Source organism: Alosa alosa, chromosome 8, assembly GCF_017589495.1.
Source record: "Alosa alosa isolate M-15738 ecotype Scorff River chromosome 8, AALO_Geno_1.1, whole genome shotgun sequence".
Taxonomy (NCBI): domain Eukaryota; kingdom Metazoa; phylum Chordata; class Actinopteri; order Clupeiformes; family Clupeidae; genus Alosa; species Alosa alosa.
This window is the reverse complement of record NC_063196.1, coordinates 25,033,617-25,047,745: the sequence shown is the minus strand read 5'-3', so window position 1 is coordinate 25,047,745 and position 14,129 is coordinate 25,033,617. Positions and strand designations below refer to the sequence as shown.

General features: G+C 45.1%; 1 protein-coding gene across 5 annotated transcripts in view; it reads right to left on the bottom strand.

Annotated features, from left to right (window-relative positions):
* disp1 (dispatched homolog 1 (Drosophila)) overlaps positions 1-14,129 on the bottom strand; it is a 63,495-nt gene that overhangs the window by 42,190 nt on the left and 7,176 nt on the right. The window lies entirely within an intron of this gene.

Below are 14,129 nucleotides of genomic sequence, written 5' to 3'. Positions count from 1 at the left end.
GAATCATCTGAAAGGGTCGGACATCCGTTTGACAAAGATCCGCATATAGTGCGGAGGACATGTCTGAAAACAGTTATTGTCTCTCTGTGTGTGTGTGTATGTGTGTGATTGAGTGTGTTGTTCGGCATGCATGAATCCACAAGTGAAATTACATGAGCATCTTACTCTGGTAAACTAATCATTCCTCAGGGTTGCCTCTTCGGATAATAAACTAGTCTGCTCTCTAAACTTGGCAGCACAGAAAGTTTACGACTCCTTAAGTGAAGTGTTGGTGAACCCATGCTGTCTTACTCTTTGACTCGAAATGCTATTTGCCTCCATGCAAGTGATATGGAAAAGCCACAAGAAGAATAAACGTAAACAGCAGTCGCCCACAACGTGTCATTCCACATGACAAGAGGGCCAGGACAAACAAACCAGCCGACCAAAATACACAAACGTTCACACATACACGCGTGCACAGACTAATGCACACATACACACACCACACACACACACACGTATGCGCGCTCAGAAAATGCTTGTCTTTATGAATACTGGGCCCAGTGTTGCCGTGCCAGTCGTCACCTTAATTGGGGGAGAAAGGAGAGAGGAAGGAGAAGGCGTCTGTGACATGCTTCCTAGGGTTTTCAAAAGCCACCTCTCAGGACGTCCCGTGCCTAATGGTTGCACCCCAGCCTCAGTCACCTTGACCCCCCTACATCCCCATCCCTCCACTACCCCACCATTGCCAGTCTATATTGACCCCCAGCACCCCCTCCCCGGCCCTCAGGTCACTGGAGACCCCGAAGCGACTCTATCACTGTTAATAAGGTCACAAGGGGTCGACATGAAGATTGCAGACACTGGCAGGGGTGCTCAAAGCCCCCTTTCAAAAAACTGTGTGTGTGTGTGGGGGGGGGGGGGCAAGATTGGCAGAGGCTCTAACAGCGGGCAAGTTCCCCAATAGCGATGTGGTCGCTGGGCACTGGGTCACCGGCGGGCGTCGCAGGGGGCTGCCGAAACAGGAGTTTGTTGAGTGCCATGGGAACATATGGTTCGCATCGCCAATTAATGGAGGTGTGGGGAGGTGATGACAAGAGGAGTGGACTGGCGGAAGGCTTCATGGTGAGAGTGAAGTGGACACTTCCATCATTAGCCACAGAACTCGCTTTGAGAAACACAGGGTCAGTGTGGAAAGAAATATATAACTTCTGAAATGAGAGTATAAAATAAAGATTTATTTTAGGTAACAGCCATTGGAGTTTTTTTCCTGGTTGGTGAATTTTGTTACCGATTTTTTTTTGTTACCGATGTACTTGCAAATGAACACTGAACAGCCTATTTTATGGCCATCTTTTTTTTTAAAAAAAAAACACACACACTCAAGAAATGTGGTCATTTGCTATATCCTCTGGCAATAATCTTAAAAACAACGGCCTGACTGCCAGAGAGGCTATAGTTTAACTCAACGCTGACCACAGCCACGGCGTCAACATTTCCTTCAAACCTCCACACCGAGGGGATTAAAGAGTGATGTAAGGTAAGAATCCATAATCCTGTGACACTGTGCATCAACATCACTTTTTTATGGAGGCCTCTTGCTCTCTCTGCACTCCTCCTCCCCCCCCTCCTCCCCCCTTCTCTCTCTCTGTGCATTCAAGATATGTACGTATGTAACCATTTACCACAGGAAGCATGTGGTCCGTATTAGAGAGAGAGGAAAGGAGCATCATTAGCATTTGACAAGAAAATAAATCCCGCCTCACCGCGGTGCTGTTTTTTCCTCTTTCAGAAGGAACAAATAATTACGATATGATTATGTTTTACACGTGACTAGTAAAAATGGTTCAGGAAATCCTCTAGATGGTCGTTACATGAAGCAAGCTACACATTTTGCCAAGCGAGTGAGAGAGGGAAAACAAGTCTGTCTTAAAACAAAAAGAAAGTCATTCATTAATTCATGTGCAAATGTGATATCAACACTCAAGAGAACTATTTAAAATACGAAAAGAAAGAAATGCACTCTGATATCTTTCCAAGGAATGCTCCCTCTCAATTTACATGAGGCCCTATTCTCCACGATCATTCGGCCCAAGGAATTCACATTTCGTTTGCCCGCTCACTAACCAGGTCATCGTCTTCACAAGGCCAGACTTTTCAGACCCAGCGTGGGTCCAGCGGGCCCCATTACTGCAATCAGGTTTGGTCAGAGTGGTGGTCAACACACACTTCACAAGGAGTCAGTCCACCTCAGTGAACCCACTCATGCTGCTGCAGCAGCAGTCTATCAGTGCAGCCAGGAGAGACGTTATCTAACAGTGGTAAATTACATGAAACTCCCCCTGCCCCTGTTAAATATTACGCTAAACGTACTTCTCTACACATCTATGTGTTTGCGTTTTCCTCACTATGATTACTTCAACGACAGCACTTTCATCTGAACATTTCGTACAGGTGAATTGAGGATATGGTGAAGATAATCACTTGAATTCATCACGTGAATCTTGCTGGGTGCATCCCAAGTAGGAATCTCTCCACATTCTACTCCCTCACTCTCTGTATGTCTGTCTCTTTCTTTCTATCATGCAGGCGAGACATGTATACACACACACGGAAACACGGAAACACACACACACACACACACACACAATCTTTCCCATTCTCCTTCTCATCGCGCCGAGCCCAGTAGCTGACTGGCTGGGCTCAGCCTTGTAAACAGACACATTCCACAGAAGGTGCGCAGCGGATTCCTCTCCTCACACGGTCCCCACTATCTCCCAGGCCAAATAGCTTTTCCCATCACTCCGGCAACACAATCCCGGGAGAAGAGGAGATTAACACACACACACACACACACACACACACACACACACACACACACACACACACACACAGGAATAACTCATGACGATGATAATAAGGAGAGTTTTACACTGCCTCTTCATATTCTTGGGCAGAGGGTGGACTCCTTGGTTTGCTGCCACAAGTAAGCGATGCCCTTTCCAATCGCTTCAAACATGCCCTTGTTTTATGTTTGGAAAATGTCAAACAACTTTTGCTCAGGACGGGGTCTACTCAGGCCAGCGACAGATCCCCAGATAACCACAAAGCCAACTGAGCTATCTGAGCGAAATCATGGTGTGCCTTTCCCTCGACTTAAACATGATATTTAATGACTCAAGGTCGAGGATTCTCTGTCGTTCAGGGTTTACTCGAATGGAAGTCTTGCTGACTTCTTCCGCCAACTGCAAGGCATCAAAGAAATCAAAGAGGCCCTTTCAAGACCCCCGAGAAACTCGAAGGGGGAAAAAAAAAAGTCATGGTGTGCCATGCCAGGCAGCAGGATAAACCAAATCGGGCAAGGGCCTTATGAAAACCTTTACTTTACACAGCCCAGGGATGAATGCCAAAACATACTTTGGCTGGATTTAATCCCCACCCCCCAAAACACACTTAAAAAAAAAAAAAGGTTGATATTTCTTTGTGACCTCCCAACTGTATACATGCACGACACCAAAACTGCCGAGGCGTGCGTGAGTGGGTGTCCGAGGCGTGGGTGGGTGTCTGTCTGTGGGTGTCTGGAAGGGGTGACTTGAAAGAACACTTAAGATGCGTGTTCCTGAAGCGCTTAACAGCCAAGGACAGCAACAAAAAAAGCATAGTGGAGAAAGTAGATTCGTAACTGCCTCTGTGGCTGGGACCTTGCCAGAAGCTTGCTCTTTCCATCTCCATCTCTCTCTCTCTCTCTTTCTTTCTCACTCTCTCCCTCCCTCTCATTACTTCATGTTCTCCCTTTTTCGGTCTCTGCCCTGCTTGTCTTATTTCAGCTGTTTGATTTCATGCTAGATATGTAAATTGCTTCTGAAACTAACACTATACTCCACGCGGGCCTAGGGTTTTAGGACCAAGGGGGGGAGAAAGAGCGTTTCGGATGACACGGGGATATCAACATGGGAAATCTTTGGTGATGAAAGCCAAGGAACAGGGAGGGAGACTGAGAGGGGGCCGACTAATGGCAAAGCCAAATGCGACTGGAGTAATCCTCTCTAAACAAATTAAAGAATGGGGGGAAAGAAAGAGCGAAGAAAAAAAGAATAAAAAAAAAAATCATATGCCCCTTGAAATAAAATCCACTGCCGAAAGCCCAGAGCAGACTGAGGACTAGAACTCACGATGCTTGTCTGAGTAACGTCAGAACCTCAGGCTACAAAACTTAGGCTGCAAAAAAAAAACGAACTCCAGACTTGTCACTTTCACACACCTGTTGCCATCACTCTTGCGTGGGCGGCAGGCTGCCAGGACACAAGAGTAACAACCGGAGGCGACCTCACCTCTCTTCCCATCACATCTCCCAGAGCTAACTTTGTAAGAGACACATCAATACTGAGCCAGGAAATGCGTGTCTTACAGGAACCAGTATCATCAGCTCTTTGTTGCACTGTGACCCCCTCAAGCTGGACGTTACACAGAACAAACAGTAATCAGTCATCGAGATTTCAAACAAACATGTTGCCGACACGAATAACACCCCAGAAAGTTATGGTGACGACGTTATGATGTTTTTTTCTTCTGTGCAGCCAATGTGGTTCATATTAGAATGAGCACATGATTCCTATCTGCCTTGATAGTGCCAAGTCACGTTTCGCAAATGTAGAAGTATTCTCCCCAATCGATCCCTCCCGTGATTATCCACCCATATTTCTGGGCAGGCTGCGGAGCTCTGAGGATTGCCAGAGATGGCGAGGGGCGACGCCACACCTGTTCCAGGACGTAGCTCTGGATTTCAGGGTTCCCAGGAGGAACCGGGAGAACGGAAAACAAAACTTCCAGGTTTAATTAAGAGGGGTCACCAGATCTAAGCCTACCACCGACCTGCTTCTGTTCCCAAGCGTCTTCCCCCCACGGGGAAATTATTTGGATGACAACTTCCAAATGTGATTTATGCATTGTGTTTGGATGAAAGCCGCAAAATGCAGTTTTTGCATATGTGGTTGACTGTGTAATTGCCATCAAGTCAGAACTCAATCTTTAGCATATAAAAGATCAGACGCATGCATTTTCATCACCTCCATTTAAAACAATAAATTACTTCCACCCTCAAGGCCGCTTCGCTTGAATGGTAAATGGCAATTTTGCATTGCGAATGATGGGACGTGACTGTTTTCATCACATCATAACTTTTTCAATCAAATCATCATTCCATTAACCAAACTATTTCATAATTTACCACTATTTGTAATTTCACATCCATCTCTAACCATCTACTTTTCAATTCCCATGAAATGGCATTTAAATCAAAATGTATTTACTGCTTCCACCGCTCAGAGATGAATGTGTCAAAATGTGGATTTAGCACCAATTAAACACAATTTCTAAAATGTTAAGTATGTGTTGCACATTTAGACCATGGTTGTACACCACACAACATTTCTGCAGATCTCTCATATTTGGGAACTAGTTATCAGTAAAATCAACTGCCTTTAAGTGGCAGGCACTATTCAACAACAACTACAGTAGTTAACAGATATTGCCGGTAGATCTTTTTTTCACATGAAGTGTTAGTTCTGTCAAGTTTAAATACGGTGGACATTTACAAGGCAAATCCTTAACAGACAGAAACAACAAACCTCCCACAACATTCAATGGACAAATCAGGCTGTAAAAACTCTGAGGCAAGAATACATTACAGTCCTTATTTACCAAGTATCACCTTAAAATTGAGTGTTAATGATTATTATAATGCATTATTGATACATTACAGTTTCATTATGAAATGTTGAGTAGATTAGTATTTTTCTATCTACTCAAAGGGAAATGATTAAACATGTTGTGTGTGCATGTTTTGTGTGCCTGTACAGAAAACACCCAAAGCACTACACAACTCTGAACCATAAATACTTTGGAACTTAAAAATGTGGAACCTTAATGCCAGACTAATGACTAATGACAGCAGTTAAAGCAATGTTAACTGAGCATTTTAAGTGTACTTATTTTATGATTTAAGTTGACTTTAGATGGGTGCACTGAACAGACCAGAAAGCATAGCAATTAGGCATCTGGACCAGGTCTTCATGATGAAGATGAAATGAATGCAGAGGCCACTGACGACAGAAATAGAGTGAAACACAGAGGGCAGAATGATAGAGCTACGGAATTTTTAAACTCTTTTATTTTTAAAGAGAACACTCAGCTTCGACTGTGTTAAGTGCAGTCGACCCGTGCTGTACTGTTTGCAGGGCTGCAATACCAGGCCCGCACTGTCATGGTGCTTTCAGGGTTATGGACACAGGGAAGGGAAGCCAACATCTGCTTTCTGTAGCCCGCGCCTCCGGACTGACAATTTCTCTCAATCAAGGAAGAGGAACAGTCTCCCCCACACACACACACACACACACACACACACACACAACAAAACATGGAAATGGGCCTTTGTTTCGGGTCTTATTCAACTGGCAAATTTGAAATATTCCCGTTACATGTCGTGTAACCAAATACAGTAAGATTGAACATAAGGAGAACCCTTATGCAAACAAATTCCAAATAATGAGAGCAAAATCAATACTCGACTGGGAGGGGGGAGTGGGTGGTTTTAAAGCAAAATCTAAATAAATGTTAAACTCTCCCAGATAAATGTAATTATGAAGACAGTGCATAAACACACACACACACACGCACACTAAGTCCGGATGTGCCAGTGAAGAAGGTGGTGCAGCCTCTGCCAACCTTTTAAAGAAAACAAAAAGGCACACGGCCTGCAGCTGCCTCCTATGAGTAACAATAACAGCAGGCTCCGAAGGGGAGAGAGAGAGAGAGAGAGAGAGAGAGAGAGAGAGAGAGAGAGAGAGAGAGAGAGGGAGAGAGAGAGAGAGAGAGAGAGCGAGAGAGAGCGAGGATAGAAGAGAAGAGAAAAGAGAGAGAGAGGATAGAGAAAAGAGGAAAGAAAAGAGTAAAAGATACGTAAGAGAATAGGAAAATGAAGCTGACTCTGCACACCTGGAAGTGCACATCAACAAACAAAACCACTTTCTACCTACCTTCAACAATTCTACCTACCAATTCTACCTTATTCAGATATGCACTCCATAAATCCACCTGATTGGCTACAGTAGCACAGCTAATGGCCAATTAGGCAAGATCTCTGAGCTGACCTGGGGTTTTGGGAATGTAATTTGCGCTATAGTTGCAAAAACAAAGCTGTTTTTGGTTTTTGGCTGAAGGAAGGGGGACTGAGAGAGGGTGCCTAAATTGAAAGCACGCTCACACAAAAACAACTCATTTTTTTGGAAACCCCACGGAAGAAATATGAGGTTTTTAAAAATAACTCCAGAGATGAAAGCATTTAAACCACTTGCAGCAGTTAGGAGGCATGCTGGAAAGTAGAAACAGTGATCAGCTGCACGGGAATAAATGCATTACAATCTCATGAAGGCCAAATAACAGCATATCTGTGTATACAAAGATAAATCAACTTTAGCACAAGCAAAATTAACTCACAATGCGTACGTGTTTCAAAGAGAAGCTGTAACACTGGAGAAACGTAGCCGGCATCGGTGCGTTTTACAAGTTCCCCATGGGCCATGGGGAATAAAACTCCACGCACTTAACCTCATCTGTGGGCTCAGTAGCTCTCCTACTGGTCTTGAGAGGTCCATAAAACAGCTGTGTTTACGGTAGAGAAGCAGCGGCACGACTCCGGGCAGCCCTGGACATCCCCCCCACACACACACACACACACACACACACACACACACACACACACACACACACACACTGACTGGACACCCCCCCCCCCCACACACACACACACACACACACACACAGGCCTGCTGAATTGAGGTTCTGGGGGGGATGAGCAGGCTCTCACCTTCCCACACGTGTACCAATTGTGCAATGGGAACACTTGCCACCACCATGTGACTTGAGACTGACTGAGAGCTTGACATAATCAAACAATCCAAATTACAAATTCAAGTAATTTTTTTACATTAAATGGATACGTTCGGACGTGAAGTCACTACCACATAGGGTGGAAAAGAAAACAAACAAACTCAAAACAGTTGCAGATGCTCACCTTAACTTAACCACCACTGCCTGGCTCCACACATTGAGAAAACAGTGCCCCCTACAAGACAAACAACCTCGAGCTGCGGAAACAGAGACAGTTGCCGGTTTTCAAACGAGGGCTCTAATCAAGACAAGGGGCTGATATCAAGGGCACTTGAAAAAGCACTGGCGTGGTGCGAGGCGAGCCAGCTGAGTCACTTCCTCGCATTATTGCCGGTGTTTGTCTAAGCTGGTGTGTTTGTCGGCCCGGAGGGAGAGGGGGAGCGAGAGGGGGAGCGAGAGGGGGAGCGAGGCCATCGGGACAGCTGCACGTCCAGACTGTCGCTGCAGCAAGCACAGGGGTGGACGGAGGGAGCAGAGTCAGGGAGAGTGACGTAAGGCCCCACGCGTCTGCCAAAGTGTGTGTGTGTGTGCGTGTGCGTGTGTGTGTGTGTGTGTGTGTGTGTGTGTGTGTGTGTACCTAAAAGTATGGGTGTGTGTGTGTGTGTGTGTGTGTGTGTGTGTACCTATAAGTATGTGTGTGTGTGTGTGTGTGTGTGTATATATGAATGTACCTATAAGTACGGGTGTGTGTGTGTGTGTGTGTGTGTGTGTGTGTGAATAAGGGTGAATATGTCCATGTGTCTGCCAAAGTGTATATGTGTGTGTATGAGTGTACCTATAAGTACGGGTGTGGGTGTGGGTGTGTGTGTAAGGGTGAATGTGTCCACGCGTCTGCCAAAGTGTGTGTGCGAGTGTGCTGGTAAGTGTGAGTGTGTGTCTGTATAAGGATGTGTGTGTGTGTGTGTGTGTGTGTGTAAGGGTGAATGTGTCTATGCGTAATTTTGTCCCAAGTGTGAGAGTGTGCGGCAAGACTGTGACAGAGAGTGAAAGAAAGAGAGGGAGAGGGAGAGGGAGAGAGGGAGAACTGAAAGGAGCTGGCCGAACACTCCTGATGTAAAAGGCTCTTTGTTTCAACACATGCTAGAGCGACACGCAGAGATCAATAACTGAGCGTGTTTAACAGGAGACGTGTCTCCATGATGAATCATTGCATTAATGGATCAGATATTAATGGGTTGCAGGCTTCAAGTTACTCTAATCTGGCTCACACACAAGGACACACACTAAGACACACACACACACACCCACCCACCCACAAACACACACAGACGCACACAAACGCACACACACACAAACATACACACACGCACAGTTTGATTTCGAATGCACGTTTATGACCTTCTGGCCTCTCTTTAAGTAACTTACAGTAACTTCCATTAGTTTGTGTTCTGGGGGGGTGGAGGTCTGGATGAGCGGAGTGTTGGCAGGGCTCAGGCGACCCAATCAGGCCCCACAAAGACTCCACAATAATGGGGCCAGTGGACCAGGCTGCCAGGTCTGCAGAAAACCTCATTAATGAACGCTGTGAGTATGTCGGGGCACGAGCTGTGCTGAGCCCACGCTTAGTAGAATCCCAGTGTACAGTGTTCCCACACTGACACACAAAACACACACACACACACACACACACACACACATACACGCGAGAGAAGAGAGTGTGTGCCCACACAAGCACACATATGCACTCGCGCTCACACACGCACATGAGAGCAGCAGAGTGCATGTGTCTACATGTGTGTGTTTGCATGGGCCCACACAGAGTGCACATTGATATACGAGCAGAATACAGCCATAAAAATGGAACTACTTCAAAGGTGTGCTAATTTAGGTGTGCTAATTTTTGAAAAGTTCAAGAGCATCACCAAGAGGTATAACAATTAAAAAATAATCCAAAGATACTTTATTTTAACTTTATCAACCATCTCTGATAATACACCAAAGCCTGTCATGGACGTTAACATCAATGTCAACATAGCTGCAAGAAAACATTTTCTGTGTTTCTGTATGTGTGCTTTGAAATCAGTGGGTTATGAGAGAAAGAGGGTTGCGAGACTTGACTAACGTTTGGTCGCGAGACAAAAAGTTTGAGAACCACTGGGCTACCAGTACACACGTGTGTACATATTCACTCATATCAATATCTAATGGCTTCGGATGGCCAATAATCAATATTGGCTTAAGATTTTGGGACAATATTCCTTATTTGTCTGTTGCAGAAGCAAAATGCATAAACTGAATTATTATGACTTAATGACATTTTCAATGAGAAACAACCCAGACACCACTAGGAAAAATCATCATTCTACAAAGCTAAAAGTAGCAGAATACCCAGACATCATTGAAAAAAAGTAAGTTAAGTTCTATTTAGTTTTAAAACTATTTTTAAAAACGATTTGTTTCGTTGTGGCTTTTTTGGAAACAAATAGTTCGCAACACACGCTGAACTTGAATCCAACATATTTCAGAACACAGCTGATCAACCGTCTGCTTTCACTTTTGAATAAAGTTCCATTGCACGAAGTGACCGGACTACTTGCGAAGTGTTATGAAAGACTTAAATCAGAAGCACAAAACCCGTTGCCATTGACAGCGGTAATTATATGTTTGCAGCGGCAATTACATGAAAATAATTTACGATAGAATGTTGGGAAATCCCATTCAAGTCAATGGAGCGTTCTACTAGCATTGTGAAGAGCTGTATAATAAAGTGATACATCATCAAACCCTGGTGCGTGCATACAGGCGTGCACACTTGCACGCATAAGCACACACACCCAAACGCACACACAGCGCTTTGGGAATGGTGACTGTGCAATGTCTCCGCTCAGTAAGAAGCCTGTACTACAGCAGCACCAGCCCAAGCAGAATGAGTATTCATTTAACTCAATGGAGTGGAAAAGTCTTTCTCCGACAGTTTCATAAAGAAACAATCAAGAGAAATGTTTCCCTATCGTGCACACAACTACTATTGACGTAAGCAGATTTAATACATCAATTGACTTTAAATGATCCTAGTTCTTTTTTTTTTCTTTTCTGATGACAGCCATTCATAAACTGATAGACTGCACTGGCGCACCATAAAGGCCTTCACTTCCCACGGCAGGGCTGCATACTTGATCTTAAACCACAGCTAAATCGTAAAACTTCCCATTTATGCAAAACATTGGCTGTCGTCATCAAACCGACATCCCTAGAAGGGAGCAGCATGCTAAATGCATTTGCTTGGCAGGCGACACTTCTTTTCCTCAAGCTGTTATAGACCTGGAGTGTTACTTACTTCACAGGACTCCATTCAAACAATGGACTGAGGCAAAAAGTAAAAAAAAAAAAACAAACGGGTTTCGGGCTGAGGAACTTCTGAGGGAACCAAAACGTACTTGCCGCCTCCACTGCAGCATGGCAACCCAATCAGTGGGCCCGGAGGGATGGGGTGTGGGTGTGTGTGTGTTGGGGGTTATCTTGGGCAGCCTCCAAGCTTAGCATACTGGAGCCCCTTTCCCACTCTCTCTCTCTCTTCCTCTTTCTTGCTCTCTCTCTCTCTTCCTCTTTCTTGCTCTCTCTCTCTCTTCCTCTTTCTTGCTCTCTCTCTCTGTCCTCTGGTTTGTGTCAGTGTAATGGACATTTTGTGAACGCCTTTTTGGAGACACACAGATGGAACTCTGGGGAGATTTATTGTAAGGAGCAAAGGAGTATGTGGCTATCCACTTCTCTCTCTCCCTCTCTCTCTATCTCACTCCATCTCTCTCTCGCTCTCTCTCAATCACTCACTCACTCTATCTCTCTAGCTCTCTGTCTGGCCCATTGGAATATGGCTTGCGTTTGCACATTTTTCCAATTTATCTCTTATTGAATTAGGGTACACTCGCGGTGCTGGTGGTGGTGTGAGAGAGGGTGAGGGAGGGGGGGAGGTCAAGGTCTTGGAAGTCTTTCAGTAGAAATGCAAACACAGGACCGGACTAAAAGACAGCCCATTTTTCAGGATAAGGCATTAGATGACTTATGACGGCAGCTGGGCAAGTGGGCTTTTGGACGCTGACATTTCTCCTGAGAACCCCGTCAGCAGCATAGAGGTCAAGCCGCTAAAACCACTGATGATGTAGAATATATAAAAGCCCTCTCGCAAAAAAAAAAAAAAAGGTGGACACTGAGGTTCTAACCTACGTCCACATATCGGAGAGGCTCTAAGGGTCGCCTGGAATAGCCTGCTTTCTACTCATCCCAGCTGGAGAAATGACTTCAACTGACAGCCAAAGAAAACATAATGGGTTGCACAAAACTATCCTTAAAAGAGGAGGTTGCCAAATAATGATGTTCTCATCATTAGCTGTTCCAACTGTTTTATACAGCGGGCGTGGTGGAGCGATGGCAATGTCATCGCATGACAATCGGTCAGCCTGGGCTCGATTTCCCAACCTCTGTTGCAAGTCTGTGTTGCTTTAAAATAAAACTGTCTGCTAAATACAAGTCAATTCATGGCGCCGTAATGTGTCATCGCTACCCCCTGTCTGGAAAATAGGTTGGTTGAAAAAACGCATTACTGCAAGTACAATGAAAGAGATTAGTTACCATCTCCAATAGAAGTTCACAGACTTGCTTACTCCAGAAATTAAATCACTGGGGAAACTAAAAAACACACGCACGCACGCGCGCACACTTACACACACACACACACACACACACACACACACACACACACACACACACACACACACACCCTTAACCCTGTCAACATCCACCTGTTGAAACAGGCCTGGAGACGGAGAGGAACAGGATGAATGGGCGGCTCTCGGCCTCCTTGCTGTTTTTTTAACTGGACACGGCCCCTCAAGGTCAACCTCTTTTAATTCAATATCTGAGAGAGAGGAGGCTGAAGAAAAAGAATAGCCTCAAGCTGAAACCTTGTTTTTTCTGCTGCTTGGGTTCAAAACTGAACTGGTGAAGGCCCCAGTGATGAATGATATTCACCTTGAAGTCACAATGGTTAACTCAGTGACCCATTTGAACTGAGCCATCATTAAGCAGCCAGCATTTTGAGGTGGACAGGGGATATTTCGACTGAATATTAAAGATATTTCTAAGTAACCGCTGTTATAGTAATAGACAGATAAACACACGCACCCACACACACACGCACGCACATGCTCAAAACAGAAATTCACAGCCCTGAAAGTGTACTTGTTTTGAGGACAGCATACTGACTTACAGAGACCATATGTGCACCATTAGTCAGGATCACTTGCTGGTCACTGGCGAGGGGGCTTGCAGTGGAGACCAGGCCTTTCACCGTTCAACGCTAATGAGCGCGACGATAATGACCATAACTGCAAGAGTGTGTGTGTGTGTGAACCAGCATTCAGACACACTGTGTTTCTGTGTGGATATGAGTATGACTGACAGTGTGGACATTTAGACCCTTTCAACAATAAAAACAAAAACAATGCTTGAACGTTCTATTTGGGCCCCAATCTACTTCCTCTGCATTAAGATAACATATGGAATGTTGAAAAGGAAGTCTTGTGGGGCCAACTATGATGCTGATAATGGAACTCTCTTGAAAGGGTCCATAGATACATGTGGGCATTAACCTCTACAGTCATTCTTCTTCAGTTTACACTTTCTTGGTATCAGATGAGAATATCCTCAAAAAAAAAAATCAGTTCTCTCGCTGTCAGTGGAGACCAGGCCTCTCACAAATCACCGTTAATGAGTGCTACAGTAATGACTATAATGGCAAGACTGTGTGTGTGTATTGCAGCGTGTCGCTGGCGTGTCGCGTGTGGCAGGTGTGCGTGTCTTGTGGCGATGCGTGTGTGTGCGTGTGCGTATATAAATGTAAGCATGAAAGTGTGGACGTATAAAGCACATGGTTGAGTATTAATCTCTACAATTTGCTCGACTTTCTGTGCATTTCCTCCCCCTCCAAAAACAGCTCTCTCACTTGATCCTGTGCTAGTTAATTGAGGTCCCAGGCAGGAGGAGGCAGAGCGGGCCCCGGAATTATTGGGCCCGTCCAAGTTGTCTCCGGTCAAGACAGCGACGGGGATCTAAATCACAGCAGGAGCCCCCGCGTTCCTGATGTTTCGAGGCCCATTCCTGGACTTCCTGTGTCTGAGAGGCAGCCTTTGGCAAGGACAAGCGAGTGTCGATGCCTCCAGCACTCACATTTCAGTCCGCTTTCTTTTTTTTTCTGAATCACAAAA